Source organism: Muntiacus reevesi, chromosome 3 (assembly GCF_963930625.1).
Source record: "Muntiacus reevesi chromosome 3, mMunRee1.1, whole genome shotgun sequence".
In the NCBI taxonomy this organism is placed as follows: Eukaryota; Metazoa; Chordata; class Mammalia; order Artiodactyla; family Cervidae; genus Muntiacus; species Muntiacus reevesi.
In genome coordinates, this window is record NC_089251.1 from 225,669,466 (window position 1) to 225,687,231 (window position 17,766).

General features: G+C 40.2%; 1 pseudogene; it reads left to right on the forward strand.

Moving 5' to 3' along the window:
* Nucleotides 1-15,382: 15,382 nt before the first annotated feature.
* Nucleotides 15,383-15,465, forward strand: LOC136165562 (U4 spliceosomal RNA; annotated as a pseudogene).
* The last annotated feature ends 2,301 nt before the right edge of the window (nt 15,466-17,766 follow it).

Here is a 17,766-nt window from a genome sequence, read left to right on the forward strand (position 1 = left end):
CATCTAACAAACAGTTATTGATTTATAACTATAAATCAGGGACTGAGGTCAGCTCTGAAGATAAAATTGTGAACAAGATAGCTGAGTTCCTGCCTTCAGGATTATATGTTAGAATGAGAAGGAATAAAAATAAAGTGAATACAATAATTTCAAAATGTGATTAGTGCTACAAAAGAAAAAAGAAATGCTAAGATAGAAAGCAATAGAAGAACTTAATTGGGTGGCATAAGATGGCATTTCAGTTTGAGATTTAAAAGATAAAAGGACTTCCCTTATGGCTCAACTGGTAAAGAATCTGTCTGCAATTTGGGAGAGCTGGGTTCTATCCCTGAGTTGGGAAGATCCCCTGGAGAAAGGAAAGTCTACCCACTCCAGTATTCTGGCCTGGAGAATACCGTGGACTGTAGAGTCCACAGGGTCGCAAAGAATCAGACAAAACTAAGCCACTTTCACTAAAAGATAAAAGGGCTGCAGCCATGCACAGAAAATATCCAATGACAGGGACACATGCAAAGACCCTGATGTGGAATGGGGATAGAGTCGTCAACAGAAACTAACTCCTGCCTCTGGCCACTTGGGGAAATGGATATGGAGGGTGGTTGGCCGAGCATGGCCTTTTGGGAGGCTGGCTGTAATTCTAGTTTGCGTTCTGTGTGTTATGTCTCATTTACTTCTTTGAGTGATCAGAATATTAACACATAAACTTGCCATCTGAGGCATGACCACTGTGCTGTCATCCAGAGACTCTTATCTTCTTGATAAACTCACTCAGGCGTTGCATGTGAACAAGGTAGAGTCTGGCCAACACTCAAAAGGAAAATCAGATACAATTTGCAAGGTAAAAAACAGAGCTGAGCTGTCAATTAAGAGAACACAGGCATGAAAATCTAAAGTTATGTGAGGAGCTAGCTTCCCAGGTAGTTCAGTGGTAAAGAATCCCCCTGCAAATATAGGAGATGCAAGTTCGATCCCTGGGTCAGGAAGATCCCCTGGAGAAGGAAATGGCAACTCACTCCAGGATTCTTACCTGGGAAATTCCAAGGACAGAGGAGCCTGTTGGGTTACAGTTCATGGGATCACAAAGAGTCAGACATGACTGAGCATGTGCATTCTCATTAGAAATTTAACAATACAGTATTCTATTGATTTATCATATTTTTATCATATGATGTCCCTAAAAGAATCTTCAGAAATAATAAGCATGACTTTGGTGTGTAATAACTTACTATTATAACATTAAAAATAAAACATATATTTTCAGTTTGATGATGAATATTAGATAACTAGTTTGATGATAAATATTAGATAATGCCCATAGCTAATTTGCTTAACCTCTTAGGCCTAACACTTCATACCCAATTTCACTTAAGCCCCGTCCATTGGGAACACTGAACCATAGCTCCAAAGGGCATGGGTTTCAGATGTAAGTAGGGTGTGTTTCATTTGCCTGGTCTCTGACACTCACTTAGTAACAATCAATGAGGCACTGATCGCATTATTGATCATAGCAATGGCATTGTTGATTTTAGGAGTCATTGTAAAGCCCACAGGCCTTTGAACAAGGGATCCTTTTTCACAAAAGGTAATAATTTTTAAGATGTGCTGAATTTGACCCTTTACCGTCTTGTAGAAAAAAAAAGCATGTGGTTGGAAATTAGAATTAGTCTGAGACTGAACTTTAGACTTAGTACTTTTTATAATTTTTTCATCATTTACCGAAAACACAGGTCTGGTTGGCCTGACTCCCCACCACGCCCACCCTCACGGGACTCCACAGGGAGCATAGGTTCTGCCCTATAAACTCCAGGAAATGCCATTCTCAGGAATTCTGCGCTGTGACAGCCCTGCCTTTGAAGAGAGAGGTCATTACAGTGCAGTCATTATGTTGAACAAGCACAACTTGACTTATAATCAGAACTCAGCCATTCTATCACTGTCACTTTAGATTTACCGACATTTTATTGCCTCTGGATGAAAACTCAGGCAGACCCATGATTCTTTTCCTGACTTTTAACCAAATCACAGTCATGCGGCCTCTTTAAATCATAAACAAGTTCTTAAATCAGAAATTAGCATCTTGACCAGTAATGGCCAGAAATTGATTCAATATCAGATCTTGTGCCCACTTCCAGCTCAGGAAAGTCTGAGGTGAGGAAAACAAGCTGGCTTCTCTCTCCCTTTGTCTCCTTCTCACTTTATTCCATTGTAGGACAATGTCTGACTCCTCCATGAGAGAGAGGAGCAGCACAGGGATGAGAAAATTCTTATTTTATCTGGTGACTTTCCAAGCTGGCTTCATCTTCTCTGGGATGCCACATGTTTAGAATCTGCTGAGCACCTGTGTGTGTTCTTTGGCCTTCTGGATGTCCCAGCACCTCTCACCTAGGCTAAGCCATGGGTATGAGATAAGTCACTTCAGTGGTATCCAACTCTGTGCAACTGCTTGGACTGTAGCCCACCAGGCTCCACTGTCCATGGGATTCTCCAGGCAAGATACTGGAGTGGGCTGTCATGCCCTTCTCCAGGGAATCTTCCTGACCCAGGGATCGAACCTGCGTGTCTTATGTCTCCTGCATTGGCAAGTGGGTTCTTTACCACTAGTGCCACCTGGGAAGCCCCAAGCCATGAACAGTACCTCCTGGAATTCTGTCCTGCAGCTGCATGAATTTTGAAGACAGGTGCTATTATAGTGCAATCAGCATAGTGAATAAGCAACCTCTGAGTAGGAATCAGAATCTAAGTCTCTCATATTTGTCTTCCAATTTTCATGATAGGGAATGAGCATTGTCTTCAATTAGTTTCTCTCAAGCCAGTCAATTCTACAGGGAATCACTCCTGAATATTCGTTGGAAGGACTGGTGCTGAAGCTGAAGCTCCAATTCTTTGGTTACTGGATACAAAGAGCTGATTCATTAGAAAAGACCCTGATGCTGAGACAGATTGAAGGCAGGAGGAGAGGGTATGACAGAGGATGAGATGGTTGGATGGCATCACCGACTCAATGGACATGAGTTTGAGCAAGTTTTGGGAGCTGGTGATGGACAGGGAAGCCTGGCATACTGCAGTCCATGGGGTTGTAAATAGTTGAACACAACTGAGTGATTGAACTGAACTGAGTTTCTCTCAACCTGCCCTCAGCTCTTGCTTTGCTGAGGGTCTGCCTCACTTAGATTTGGCTTTGAGGGATGCTCTTGCCAGATTCAAACTTGTTCCTTTTTGAGTGTGATCCACATCTGGTAGCCAGACAGTCAAGGACACTTGTTGCCTCTGACAGGCTGGCTGATCCACATCAGTATATCTGTTCATCCTGCTGCTTTCCCTTGTGGCTCAGCTGGTAAAGAATTCGCCTGCAATGTGGAAGACCTGGATTTGATCCCTGGGTTGGGAAGATCCCCTGGAGAAGGGAAAGGCTGCTCACTCCAGTATTCTGGCCTGGAGAATTCCATGGACTGTACAGTCCATGGGGTCGCAAATAGTCGGACACGACTGAACGACTTACACTTACACTTGCTCAGGCCACCTTTCACCATCCCCTTGACTACACTGAACACCTATCAGCTATGTAAAGTTCCACTTGAAGAATCCCTCAGTAGGTTTGGTATCAGACTGCAGCAGACTCTCTTCTCCTTCCAGGGGACATGGGTATGGGGCCAAGAGTTCTCTCTACAACAACACTGTCAGTAGAAATGCAATGTGAACCATGCCCATCGTTGTCATTTTCTTAAAAAGATGGTAATAGTATATTTTATTTAACTCCATATATCCCAAACATTATCATTTTAACATGTAACCAGTGTATAAAAGTTACTAATGGGCCAATTTATAATCTTTTTTCCCCATACCTAGTCTTTGAAATCTAGTGTGTATTTTGCAATTAAAGCTCATCTCAATTTGGACTAGCTATATGTGGCTAGTGGCTACCATTCTGGACAATGAAGATCTGAAAATCTCTACTTTCTCAATTTCTTAAAGCGGTTTTATTAAAGTAAAATTTACATACCATCACATTCTCCCTCTTCAAGTCTACAGTTCAGTGATTTTTAGTATATTCACAGAGCTGAGCAACCATTGCCTCAGTCCAATTTTAGAACTCTTAGGACTTCTTGTTTCATGATATACAAATTGAAAACAACCTGCCTAGATACCTCCTTCACTAATTAATTGTTGGCAATTGCCATATATTAGAAATACTGTGCAAATACACCTTGTTTTCCAGTAGTTTTTGTGTATGTCTTCTTGCTCATTCTAAAGAATCACAGGAAATCATTTTTGAAGAGTGTGTAATTTTTCCCAAGAGGTATTTGTACTAATAATCAATCTCTGTATTATAATCAAATGTTAAAATGGGGTATTTTCATCACTCCAAAAATGAGCTCTTTCAATCAGTACCAGTTCCTCCACTGAGGTCCATCCATGCAATCCCTAAGTTACTTTCTGTCTCTATAGATTTGCCTTTTCTGGATATTTCATATCAATGTGCATGCATGTGTACTCAGTTGCTCAGTCATTTCTGACTCTTTAAAACCCCATGGACTATTGCCTGCCAGGTTCCACTGTCCATGAAATTTTCCAGGCAAAAATACCAGAGTGGCGTGTCCTTTCCTCCTCCAGGGGATCTTCCTGACCCAGGGATTGAACCTGAGTCTCTTGTGTCTCCTGCATTGGTAGGTGGATTCCTTAGCACTGTGCCACATGGGAAGTCCATGTTTCATATCAATGAAATCATACATTGTGTGGTCTCTTATATCTTTCAGTTAGAATAACAATTTTGAGGTGAACCCATGTTGTAGCGTGTTTCACTATTTTGTTCTGCTGTTCCCAAATAGTATTTCATTATATGGATATATTCAGTTCAGTTCAGTTCAGTTGCTCAGTCGTATCAGACTTTCTGCAACCCCATGGACTGCAGCACGCCAGGCCTCCCTGTCCATCTGTCTATCACCAACTCCCGAGTTTACTCAAGCTCACATCCATTGAGTACATGATACCATCCAACCACCTCACCCTCTGTCATCCCCTTCTCCTCTCGCCTTCAATCTTTCCCAGCATTAGGGTCTTTTCGAATGAGTCAGTTCTTCATAACATGTGGCCAAAGTATTGGAGTTTCAACTTCAACATCAGCCTTTCCAATGAATATTTAGGACTGATTTTCTTTAAGATGGACTGGTTGGCTCTCCTTGCAATCCAAGGGACTCTCAAGAGTCTTCTCCAACACCACAATTCAAAAGCATCAGTTCTTCAGTGCTCAACTTTCTTTATAGTCCAACTCTCACATTCATACGTGACTACTGGAAAAACCATAGCTTTGACAAGACAGACCTTTGTTGGCAAAGTAATGTCTCTGTTTTTTAATATGCTATCTAGGTTGGTCATAACTTTTTTCCAAGGAGTAAACGTCTCTTATTTCATGGCTGCAATCACCAACTGCAGTGATTTTAGAGCCCCCCAAAATAAAGTCTCTCACTGTTTCCATTGTTTCCCCATCTATTTGCCATGAAGTGATGGGACCAGATGACATGATCTTAGTTTTCTGAATGTTGAGTTTTAAGTCAACTTTTTCCCTCCCCTCTTTCACTTTCATCAAGAGGTGTTTTAGTTCTTCTTCACTTTCTGCCATAAGGGTGGTGTCATCTGCATATCTGAGGTTATTGATATTTCTCCCAGCAATCTTGATTCCAGCTTGTGTTTCTTCCAGCCCAGTGTTTCTCATGATGTACTCTGCCTATAAGTTAAATAAGCAGGGTGACAATATACAGACTTGATGTACTTCTTTCCTGATTTGGAACAAGTCTGTTATTCCATGTCCAGTTCTAACTGTTGCTTCTTGACCTGCATATAGATTTCTCAGGAGACAGGTCAGGTGGTCTGGTATTCTCATCTCTTTCAGAATTTTCCACAGTTTGTGGTGATTCACACAGTCAAAGTTTTGGCATAGTCAATAAAGCAGAAATAGATGTTTTCCTGGAACTCTCTTGCTTTTTCAGTGATCCAGTGGATGTTAGCCATTTGATCTCTGGTTCCTCTGCCTTTTTAAATTCAGCTTGAACATCTGGAAGTTCACAGTTCAGGTACTGTTGAAGCCTGACTTAGAGAATTTTGAGCACCACTCTACTAGCGTGTGAGATGAGTGCAATTGTGCAGTAGTTTGAGCATTCTCTGGCATTGCCTTTCTTTGGGACTAGAATGAAGACTGGCCTCTTCCAGTCCTGTGGCCACTGCTGAGTTTTCCAAATTTGCTGGCATATTGAGTGCAGCACTTTCAAAGTATCATCTTTTAAGATTTGAAATAGCTCAACTTTAATTCCATCACAGTCACTAGCTTTGTTCCTAACGATGCTTCCTAAGGCCTACTTTACTTCTCATTCCAGGATGTCTGGTTCTAGGTGAATGACTACACTATCATGATTATCTGGGTCATGAAGATGTTTTTTGTATAGTTCTTCTGTGTATTCTTGCCACCTCTTCTTAGTATCTTCTGCTTCTGTTAGGTCCATACCGTTTCTGTCCTTTATTGAACCCATCTTTGCATGAAATGCTCCCTTGGAATCTCTAATTTTCTTGAGATCTCTAGTCTTTCCCATTCTATTGTTTTCCTCTATTTCTTTGCAATGATCACTGAGGAAGGCTTTCTTAACTCTCCTTGCTAGTCTTTGGAACTTGGCATTCAAATGGGTATATCTTTCCTCTTCTCCTTTGCCTTTCACTTTTCTTTTCACAGCTATTTGTAAGGCTTCCTCAGACAACCATTTTGCCTTTTTGCATTTCTTTTTCTTGGGGATGGTCTTGATTCCTGCCTCCTATACAATGTCATGAACCTACGTCCATAGTTCTTCAGGCACTCTATCAGATCTAATCCCTTGAATCTATTTCTCACTTCCACTGTATAATCATAAAGGATTTTATTTAAATCAAACCTGAATGGTCTAGTGGTTTTCCCTACTTTCTTCAATTTCAGTCTGAATTTGGTAATAAGGAGTACATGATCTGAGTCACAGTCAGCTACCTGTCTTGTTTTTGCTGACTATATAGAGTTTCTTCATCTTTGGATGCAAAGAATATAATCTATCTGATTTCAGTTTTGACCATCTGGTGATGTCGATGTGTAGACTCTTCTCTTGTATTGTTGGAACTGGGTGTTTTCTATGACCAGTGCGTTCTCTTGGCAAAACTCTATTAGCCTTTGTCCTCCTTCATTCTGAACTCCAAGTCCAAATTTGCCTGTTACTCCAGGTATTTCTTGACTTCCTACTTTTGCACTCCAGTCCCTTATAATGAAAAGGACATCTTTTTTGGATGGGTATACTACTGTCTGTTTATTGGACAGTTTGGTTTTTGACAGTATTATACAAGTTTTTGCCTGGACATATACTTTAATTTTTCTTGAAAGATTCTGAAGAGTGAAATTGTTGGAACATACGGTAAATTTATATTTAACTTATGAAGATACTGCCAAATTGCTTTCCAAAGTGGTTACAACATGTCTCTCTACTCTCTGATTCTTTTTTGAAATATTCTTGATCTTGTAAGATTCTAAGAGCCAAGGGACTGGTCCTCCACAATGGCCTTCAAAAATTCTGCATATACTGTTCTGTTAATTTGGTATCTAACAGTTCTCAAGTGGTCATGTCTGTCGATATTAAGTCAGGAAGTTCCCTGTTTTAACATCTTATTATAATATAGAGATTGATTCTCAGCACAAGTATCTCTTAGAAAAAATTAAGCACTCCTTAAAAATGCTTTCCTGTGATTCTTTAGAGTGAACAAGAAGACATACATACCCTTCGCAACTATTGAAAAATGAGATGTGTTTGCACAGCGTTTCTAATACATGGCTATTACCAACAATTAATTAGTAAAAGATGTACCTAGGCAGGGAATTTTTAATTTGCATATAATAAACAAGAGATCCTAAAACTCTCTTGATATCCCGGGAGGGGCAGCTTTCCTGATTAAGTGTTACTAATAGGCAGCCTGACTTGGAAAGACACTCATGAGTGCATCTATGACGGCTAAGTTTTAAATTAAAAACCCCTGGATGGAGGCAGGATGGAGAGAAACACTGGATATAATCTCCATGTGGATTAGAGGAAACTATTCTGTTGTTTCTTGCTTTTATCAGCTTAATAATCCTGTTGGGGATTACTGAAAAACATTGAAGCCAATGTCTTATGACTCCAGTGATTTTTCCTGGTGTTCACTGGCGGGCAATGGGAAAGACAATGTGTAGATTTTAATCAGCATTTGATTTTCCTCAATCCCTTTGCATGTAGAGAGGAGCAGCTGGCAGTAGGTAATCTTGCCCTTGGGAATTATCAAGTAAAAGAAAGAGACAAGCAGCAGCTTTTACAAAGGCAGCTTTTATGAGATGGAGCTAAAGAATCACCAGGGAAGCAGCTGGGTTCACCATTTTCATCCAAGTAATTACTGGAAGAGATAGATGGCTTTCAAGGTCAGTGGTAGAAAGAGGAACTAATGGCCAGTGCTTCCTCTGGGAGAACAGTCACAGGAGAGAGGATGGATGAAGATGTCAATTTTCCTGCTTGCTTAAAAACATCCAGGGCGATGTTCAGAATTGGGTAAGAAGGACCAGAGTTCAAACCCTGCTTCTATCAATTCTTAGTTGTGTAACTTTGGGCACAAGTCCTAACTTCTCTAAGCCTTAATGTCTTCATTTGCAACATGGAGACAATACCTATCTTGCAGGTGAGCATTAAATGAGATAATTGGGTAGGACTTATTTTTGTCCCTCTGTAGAAACTACTTCAACTTTTTTTTTTCATCTGCTAATACCAAACTCCCAATCCATCCCTTCCCCAACCCTCTTCCTCCTTGGCGACAAGAGTATTCTCTGCATCGGTGAGTCTGTTGCTGTTTTGTAAATAAGTTTATTTTGTCATATTTTTTATTCCATATATAAATAATATCATATGACATTGTCTTTCTCTTTATGACTTACTTCACTTAATATGATAATCTCTAAGTCCATCTAATTCAGCTAACTTATCTAGAAGTCTCCATCAAAGATAATCAACATCTAGCTGTCCTCTTTTGAGATTCTTTCCATTAGAGACATTTTGGAAAATGATATTTTCTGGTTATCATAGCCACTGTAACAAATCAGACCCTTTAAAACACATCACCTTCAAAAAATGAATCAGGGAATTCCCCAGAAGTCCAGTGATTACGGCTTCATGCTGTCACCACTGGGGACCTTGGGTTCAATTCCTGGTTGAAGAACTAAAATCCCACAAGCAGTGTGGTCAAAAAAAAGAAAAAAGAATCAAAATAAATTACTCTCTTCTTCGAAACAAAATTCACCAAAAAAATTTATTTATTTATTGCATAACTATTCCTATAATCAAAACCAACTAGTAACACTATTCTCTCTGTATCATTTTCTTTCAACAACCTATCTTAAATAAATATTAGATCAAATATACTTAAATAAAAAGAAAAAAGATAAAGGAAGGATGATCTTAGGGTAACCACTCCAATAAAAATTCAAGATCCTCCTGTAGCCTCCTCAATAGCCTCCTATAGCTATAAATAAATAAATATTTTTAAAGCAAATTTTAAAATGTGTACAAATTATGTTCATCATAGGGTCATTTACATTTTAAGTGGAAACGATGTCTATGTTTAAAATTTTAAATGGGGTAATAAAATACTTTCATAAGATGGGATATTATCCAGGCAAAACTACGTCAAAAGGTTTTTTAATGATGTTGGAAATGCAAATGAAAAATACCAGGTAGTAATGGCAGGATTGATACATATATGCTTGACTTGTTAGAAAAATTGTGCATAGAAAACCACTGGAAAAGATACATGAATATATTAACAAAAAAGACAATAACAAATGATAAACCATCACGACCTAAGAATGTTTCTACTTAGCTTTCAGCCTGGCATTGTGACTTGGACTTGTTCCAGGGAGAGATGTGGCTGAACTAGGGCCTCTTGGTTCCCTGGGCCTCTAAAAAACTAGGTGCAGTTTGGGACAATTTTGCATACCCATCCTTGATTGCTATTAATAGCAGTACTGAGCTAAACATGCTGCTGCTACAAAACATGCTGAAAATCAACTGTGGCCATTTAAGTTTATTACCCACAGTCAAGGAACTGGATTTTTAGAATCAGGAAGTGCTTTCTGTTTGTTTGGGGTGAGCGTGGGGTCGGGGATAGGGGGAGATGGGGGAGTCGGGGTGGGTGGGGAGTTGGTGGGAGTTGGAGGGTGAGAATACACACACACACACATTAGTTTCCTGGAAAGTCATAGTAATCAGTGTTTCAGACTCACATATATCAGAATTCCCTTGAGTCTTGGATAAAATGCAGATTCTCGGGCCCAGTCCCACATTTACTGAATTAGTCTTTGGGATGGCCTAATAAGCTGAATTTTAAACAACCTTTCAAATGAGACCAACTAAACCAAAAAAACTGTTTTCAGAGTGGCCAGAAGTTCCTATGTGTGAAAACTTTATGTTCCTTCTGTTCTCTGCACACATGTTCATTTTCCCAACATTTTCTTGGGCATCTCTGTTGACAGATAAAGGTCATTGAAGAAGCCTCAGATAGCTGAGTTGAACTTTTCTGTGAACAGAAAGTAATCTCACCCATCAGGCTTTCAGGCAATTTTATTTTCAGTGGGAGAAAAAAGAGATCTTCATGAAGCCTTGTATTTGTGTCACTTGCTCCATTTCCCATCAGTGATGGTTAATGCTTCAATTTCAGCCTTGTGGCCTCCAGTTTTTTAAATTCTACTCTTTTAAATATCAACAGTAACAAATGTTATATTGACAGAGAGTTTTGGGAGAAGATTCAACTCTGTACTGTTTTTCCTTCTTTCAGTACTGTTTATTCTGATTTTCTTCCTTTATTTTCCCACTAAAAGTTTTTATATTTTCCACTTATTAGAGAATAATCAATATACTTTCTAACTTTTTCCTTTTTAGGCTTAAAATAGAATCAATTTCATTATACACACAATTGATGCTCAATATTAGGACCTCAAGCCCATTTGGTCTCCCTCTCCCTCTTGGGACAAGGCTGATCCCCCCTGAGGGTTTATAAATGGGCCCGCTGCAGTTTGCAGGTGCAGTCATTTTGTTGGAGCCCCAGTCAAGATTTACATATGCAAATATTGTGTGGATGTGCCCAAACTGAGTAATTGTGCATGCAAATAGGTGATTAAATAGACAATTACCAAATCTGCATGAATGAAGGGAAGTTGTGCATATTCAAAAAACAGGGGGCACCTGAACATTATGCAAGCAGGCAGCTTTCCTCAAAGCCTGTGAAAACTTGGCCTTTGGTGCTTCAGAGTTGCATAAATCCCAGAGCAAGCCAGGGTGTCAAATTGCACAAGTGGAATTTACTCTTTGACCTCGGCTGCCATGGTAATGATCAGAACTCTGACAAGGTCATCTTCAGGAAATACCATGGCAGGGGTTGATTTTTTCCATTTTCTTTCCGAATACTAGACTTAAAGCAGAAATTTAAACTCAGTATTCTTTTATGATTGGTGGTAAGAAATGAGTTTTAGATACTTTGGTATGCTCACTCAAGCCAATTAAAGCATGTTGTTGTTCAGCAGGTACTGAGAATCAATCTAAGTTAAGGCTTCACCCATGGCTCATCAGTCAAGAATCCACCTGTAATACAGGCATGGGAGATACAGGTTCAATCCCTGGGTTGGGAAGTTCCCCTGCAGGAGGAAATGACAATCCAGTCCAGTATTCTTGCCTGGGCAATCCCATGGACAAAGGTGCCTGGGCAGACTATAGCCCATAGGGTCGCAAAGAATCTGACACGACAGAGCACACACACACAACCTACGATACCACAATGGATGCAACTTGGTGATGCTCTTTCCCATGACTGCATTGCCAAAATTGAGAGAGGGGCTTATTTGATCTTAGGTAGCAGTTTTTAGTTTGTCTTTGCAAACTAAGGAAAAACACTCGTTGGTTTTAATTGTTCGTCTCTTCACAGTTTAAGGTCTCATGGCTCTACCTCCCACATCACAGTGATGGATGGTGTTGTCAGCAGAGTAGATCAATGAGAAATGAGTTCAGATAACTGGGGGGCTTTTCTGACAAAAGATTAGTGGTGATGCCTAGACTAGACCAGTAGGAGCCAGAGAATTTGAGGCAGCGACAGACTGCTGACTGCTGAAATTCTCATACTTTTTACCAAGATATTTCATCTCTAGGATATTCTACTAGGATTTTATCCACATTCAATTTTATAGGAGTTGCTTAGAGTCTTTTACTTTACAAAGAAGAAGTGATGTAAGTAGAGACCATAATATCAATTACTCAATTCAATCAATAAACCAGTTAAGTGAAATAATTTCTTTACTTAGCACCTGTCAGGAGGAGGTTTCAAAACAGTTTCACTGAGGGTTAGAAGTGAATGGAATTAGCCCTGTTACACAGAGGAGGTAGAAGTTCCCTGTGTAGACCATCAGTTCAGTTCAGTCACTCAGTCATGTACGGCTCTTTGTGACCCCATGGACTGCAGCACTTCCTTATCTATCACCAACTCCTGGAGCTTGCTCAAACTCATGTCCATCTAGTCGGTGATGCCATCCAACTGTCTCATCCTCTTCTGTCCCCTTCTCTTCCTGCCCTCAATCTTTCCCAGCATCAGTCTTATTAGTCTTTTCCAATGAGTCAGTTCACATCATGTGGCCAGAGCGTTGCAGGAAGGAGGACCCATCCCAGGGCCTGAAACGGGGCTCTTGTCTAACACTCAGAAATGAATTGTCCGAGGAGACACATGTGCTGACAAAGCAAGAGATTTTATTGGAAAAGCGCACCCGGGCAGAGAGCAGCCGGGTAAGAGAACCCAGGAGAACAGCTCTGTCACATGGCTTGCAGTCTCGGATTTTATGGGGATAGGATTAGTTTCCGGGTTGTCTTTAGCCAATCATTCTGACTCAAGAGTCCTTCCTGGTGGTGAAAGCCTTGTTCAACCAAGATGAATGCCAGAAAGAAGAATTCTGGGAGGTGGTCGTGCATGTGGTGTCTCATTTTGACCTTTCCTCAACTCTTCCGGCTGGTGGAGGCTTATTAGTTCCGTGTTCCTTATCAGGACCTCCTTTCGTAAAACAACTCACGCAAATGGTTACTATGGTGCCTGGCCAGGGTGGTGGTTTCAGTCACGCACATTCCATTTGTCCAGGAATGCATTCAGTGGAGAAACGTACTTCACAAGTTTAGTCTCAGAAGCCAAAGAAAGCTGATAGCTTTACCAAGAATAAATGGAATTGTCAATTCTTCATTTTTCACAAGTATCTAAATAATTTTTTCACCTATTAATCAAAAACCTGTGGCACAAATACTGCTAAACAATATATCTGTATATGTGTACACACATATATGTGTGTGTGTAAAATGTACATACATATTTATAGATATATATGTGTGTGTTTTCATAATAATACTAAAATGGTATTTATCTTTTTCACTCTAGTGACATTTTAATTATTGCTAAAAAAGCTCATTCGCCTTCCTTTAACTCCTGACAGTCCCCTCAATCAGTTTGAGCCTCCTCATTCCCTTATGTACCCCCCAGTAAATCCTTGGTGGTGATTTTTGCAAGTTCAGGCATAAATGGCTTTCTCATGGGAAAAAATAAAATAAATTTAAAAAATTAAACACCCATGTGAGTAAAATTGCTGATGCTTTAGTAGGAATCAGGGCCTCCCTGGTAGCTCAGCTGGTAAAGAATCCACCAGCAATGCAGCAGATTCCAGTTTGATTCCTGGGTTGGGAAGAGCCTCTGGAGAAGGGAAAGGCCAGCCACTCCAGTATTCTGGCCTAGAGAATCCCGTGGACTATATAGTCCAAAGAGCTGGACTATATAAGAGTTGATCACAAAGATTGGACACGACTGAGTGACTTTCACTTCACTAGTAGGAATCAAGGTAGTGCCACTGGTAGTTATTATATACTTCAATGTCAGGCACTCGTTAAAAAAACACACCCTGCTTGCCCAATTTCACTTAACGATGTCATTGAGGAAACATAAAATATGCATTCATTTTATTAATCTCTACGTTTGAGTACGTGTCTTTTTAATAGTCTGTGTGATGAAATGATAAGTCTGCATAAGGCACTTCTAAGCTGCTTACAAAAGTATGTTGGTTGCCCGGAGGAAAAACACTGGTGTGTTAGCTCCAATTGCAAGTTGAACTAGATACTTTTTCCATGAAACATACTTTAACTTGAAAGAATGACTAACAGACAAACTGGTTATTCAGAAACAGATATTTTGCAGACATTTTTTGGAAGTAAAGTGAGCCTGTCACTTAAAGGAAAATAGCTGATGGTATTTGTTAACAAGAATAAAAATGAAGCTTTCAAGCAAAAATTAGAATTTTGAAAACTTGTAATCCACCACTCTGAGTTTAACAGCTTCCAATATTTAGAGATGTTCCTGATGGAATCTGTGGTAATATAATTGGATAGAATTTTTGAGATTGTAAAATGAAGTGTATCAATCTCAAAAGCAACATGATTCCATAGTTAGCCAATATTTTCCAAATGACCAGGGCATGATGCTATCAAGTTATCCATGGATAAAAGATCCATACAAAGTGTTGGGTAGAGATATATATTTTAATGTTATAGAGTTCAAAATGTTTATTGATATGGGTTTTGATTTCACATTATAATTAACTTTTAAGAAACTGTTAACTGTCGAATTTTGGTCTAGTGTCAAAGAAGAATAGCCACAATTATCTAGAAAATCTGTTAAAAGAATCCTCCTCCTTCCAATTATATATCTCTATGAGATCTGATTTTTTTTTCATACACTTCTACCAAAACAACATATCATAACAGACTCCATCTGCCTTCTACTAAGCCAGACAACAAAGAAATTTGCAGAAAGTGTAAAATACTCCTTTCTTCTCATTCATTGTTTCAGAAAAATTAGTTATTTTTAGATATCACTAGCTGTCCAGTGATTAAGACTCTCTGCTTCCAATGCAGGGGACATGGGTTCAACTCCTATCCAGAGAAATAAGATCCCACATACTGTTCTGTGTGATCAAATATTAAAAAAAACCAGTTATTTTTCACAAAAATATGTTATTTATGTTATGTAATGAGTTTATTAGTTATTTTTAAATATATATAATAAATAAATATTTTTGAATGTTTGTGTTAATTTCAAATGTGGTATATATATTTGCAGATGAAATCCATATAAATAAATCCCCTTTGAGGTTCTCAAAGATTGTTAAAAGTGTAAAGGTGTTTTGAAATCAAAAAAGTTTTGAAAACTGCCAATTAAAAAGCAGGGATTTGTAAACTTATTTTTAACATTAGAACTCTGTCCTTAAAGGAAATTTTATGTAAAAGTTGATGCAAGCTTTGCGCAGTGGCAGTATCGTAGCCAATGAGGTTTATCCGAGGCGCGATTATTGCTAATTGAAAACTTTTCCGAAAAAAAAAGTTGATGCAGCCATGATACTAAAAGACATGTGCTCTTTGAAGGAAAAGCTATGACAAGCCTAGATAGCATATTAAAAAGCAGAGACATCACTTTGCCAGCAAAGGTGCATATAGTCAAAGCTATGGTTTTTCCAGTAGTCATGTACGAATGTGAGTGCAGGACCATAAAAAATGCTGACCGCTGAAGAATTGATGTTTTCGACCTGTGGTGCTGGAGAAGACTCTTGAGAGTCCCTTGGAGATCAAACCAGTCAATACAAAAGGAAATCAATCCTAAATATTCATTGGAGGGACTGATGCTGAGGCTGAAGCTCCAATACTTTGACCACCTGATGCAAAGAGTTGACTCATTGGAAAAGACACTGATGCTGGGAAAGACTGAGGAGAAGGGGACCACAGAGGATGAGATGGTTGGATGGCATCATCAATGGACATGAGCAAATTCCAGGAGATAGTGAAGGTCAGGGTGGCCTGGCATGCTGGCAGTACATGGGGTAGCAAAGAATTGGACTTGGTGACTGAAAAACAACAATTTACAAAAAAGAGATAAAATCAGAGTTGTTCTGGTTAAAAGTGGAAAAAGGACCCAAAGTTACTCCTGTTTTGCCCCTTCTCTGTCCCCTCCTGCCCACTCTCAAATACTCATTCAGTCATGTTCGACTGTGATCCCATGGACCACAGCCCACCAGGCTCCTCTTTCTATGGGATTTTCCAGGCAAGAATACTGGAGTGGGTTGCCATTTATTCCTGCAGGGAATCTTCCTGACCCAGGGATCAAACCCGAATCTCCTGAGTCTCCTGCATTGGCAGATGGATTATTTACCACTGAGCCATCCAGGAAGCCCACCCACCCTGAGTCTCTCTATAATCCCAGATGAAAATATCTGTGCAGAAGCATCAGTGGATGTATCGTGCTATGCATACTAAGCCCACTTGGCCACCTGAGAAGCCCTCACTCAGAGATGTATCAGGCAGCAGGAATGCGGCACCCCGGGCTTCGGAGGTGGAGAATGATGTGAGGGTGAACCGTTAAGATGAATGATGGGGGAGTTTCAAAGGAAACTGTAGACATGAATGCCTCTTCTCCCCTCTTCTGTTTCCTGTCAGTCCATCAGATGGCAAGGACTCAGGAGTTGGGAGATCTCGTAGTTAAAAATACTTAGCTTATGTCCACTGATCTCTTAACTATGTGTGGAATCACTCACTGGTGAAGACACCCAAAAGTGACTGATTTACTTTATGAAGAGACAGTAGTGTCTGAGTCTAGGGTGTATACAAGAACATTCTTGGCACATTCTTTCCTCTATCAGTGTTGAGATTGGGCAACTAAAGATTAACTTCCTCCCAAACTGTGGGATAAAATACCATTTTGAAAGACCAGGGAATGGAATGCAATACAGAAACACTCAGGAGACTGAAATAATAGTAGCAACACTAGGGATGAGGAGAATTCTTCCAGGTGGTTCTGTGTTCTGGGCAGATAGTAGTGGTCAGAGCATAAAATTGCCGGAAAAAGGAAGCCACATTTTTATATTTAGCTCTGACCTCTGTCCTGTTATCTAGAAACCACAATCTATGACTTTGGGGCTTTTACTTAGTTCTCTCAAATTAATTTGCTCCTGACTCACTATAGCATTCCTTCTGGGTGTGTGCCCTGTGGTCATGCCTGCTTTGGTGTCCACCGCCGAGGACTTTGGGCCTTTGGATGCTTACAAGGGTCTGGGCCTTTAGACTGCCACCTGGAGCCCAATTCAGCCTGTGCGCTGGCTGTGTGTGCAAGTCTGATGGTGGTGTCACCTCTGATTTTATTGGCTTCTCCAATGGCTCAAGCTGCGAAGAATCCGCCTGCCAATGCAGGAGATGCAAGAGATGCAGGTTCGATCCCTGGGTCGGGAAGATCCCATGGAGGAGGAAATGGCAACCCACTCCAGTATTCTTACCTGGAGAATCCCATGGACAAAGGAGCCTAGTGGGCTACAGTCGACGGGGTCGCACAGAGTCGGACATGACTGAGTACAAGCACCTCAGCGCTATAGCATTCCTTCAGGGTGTGTGTCCTATTGTCATGATGTCATCATCGTTCCCTGTCTCAATAAATTCAGATCCCCTGGAGTCTTGATGACAAACGTTTAACACCCTTGGAGTCAACAGCTGTCATCAGGAGGCCATTCAATGTTCAAAGCTCCCTTTCCAGGTGGAAAGAATGCACCAGAATTATTGGCACATATGCCTCTCCCCTCTCCCTGGAGCCTCAGGCTTGGCACCCAGAATTCTGAGTCCAGGCAGGTTTAACAGAGTT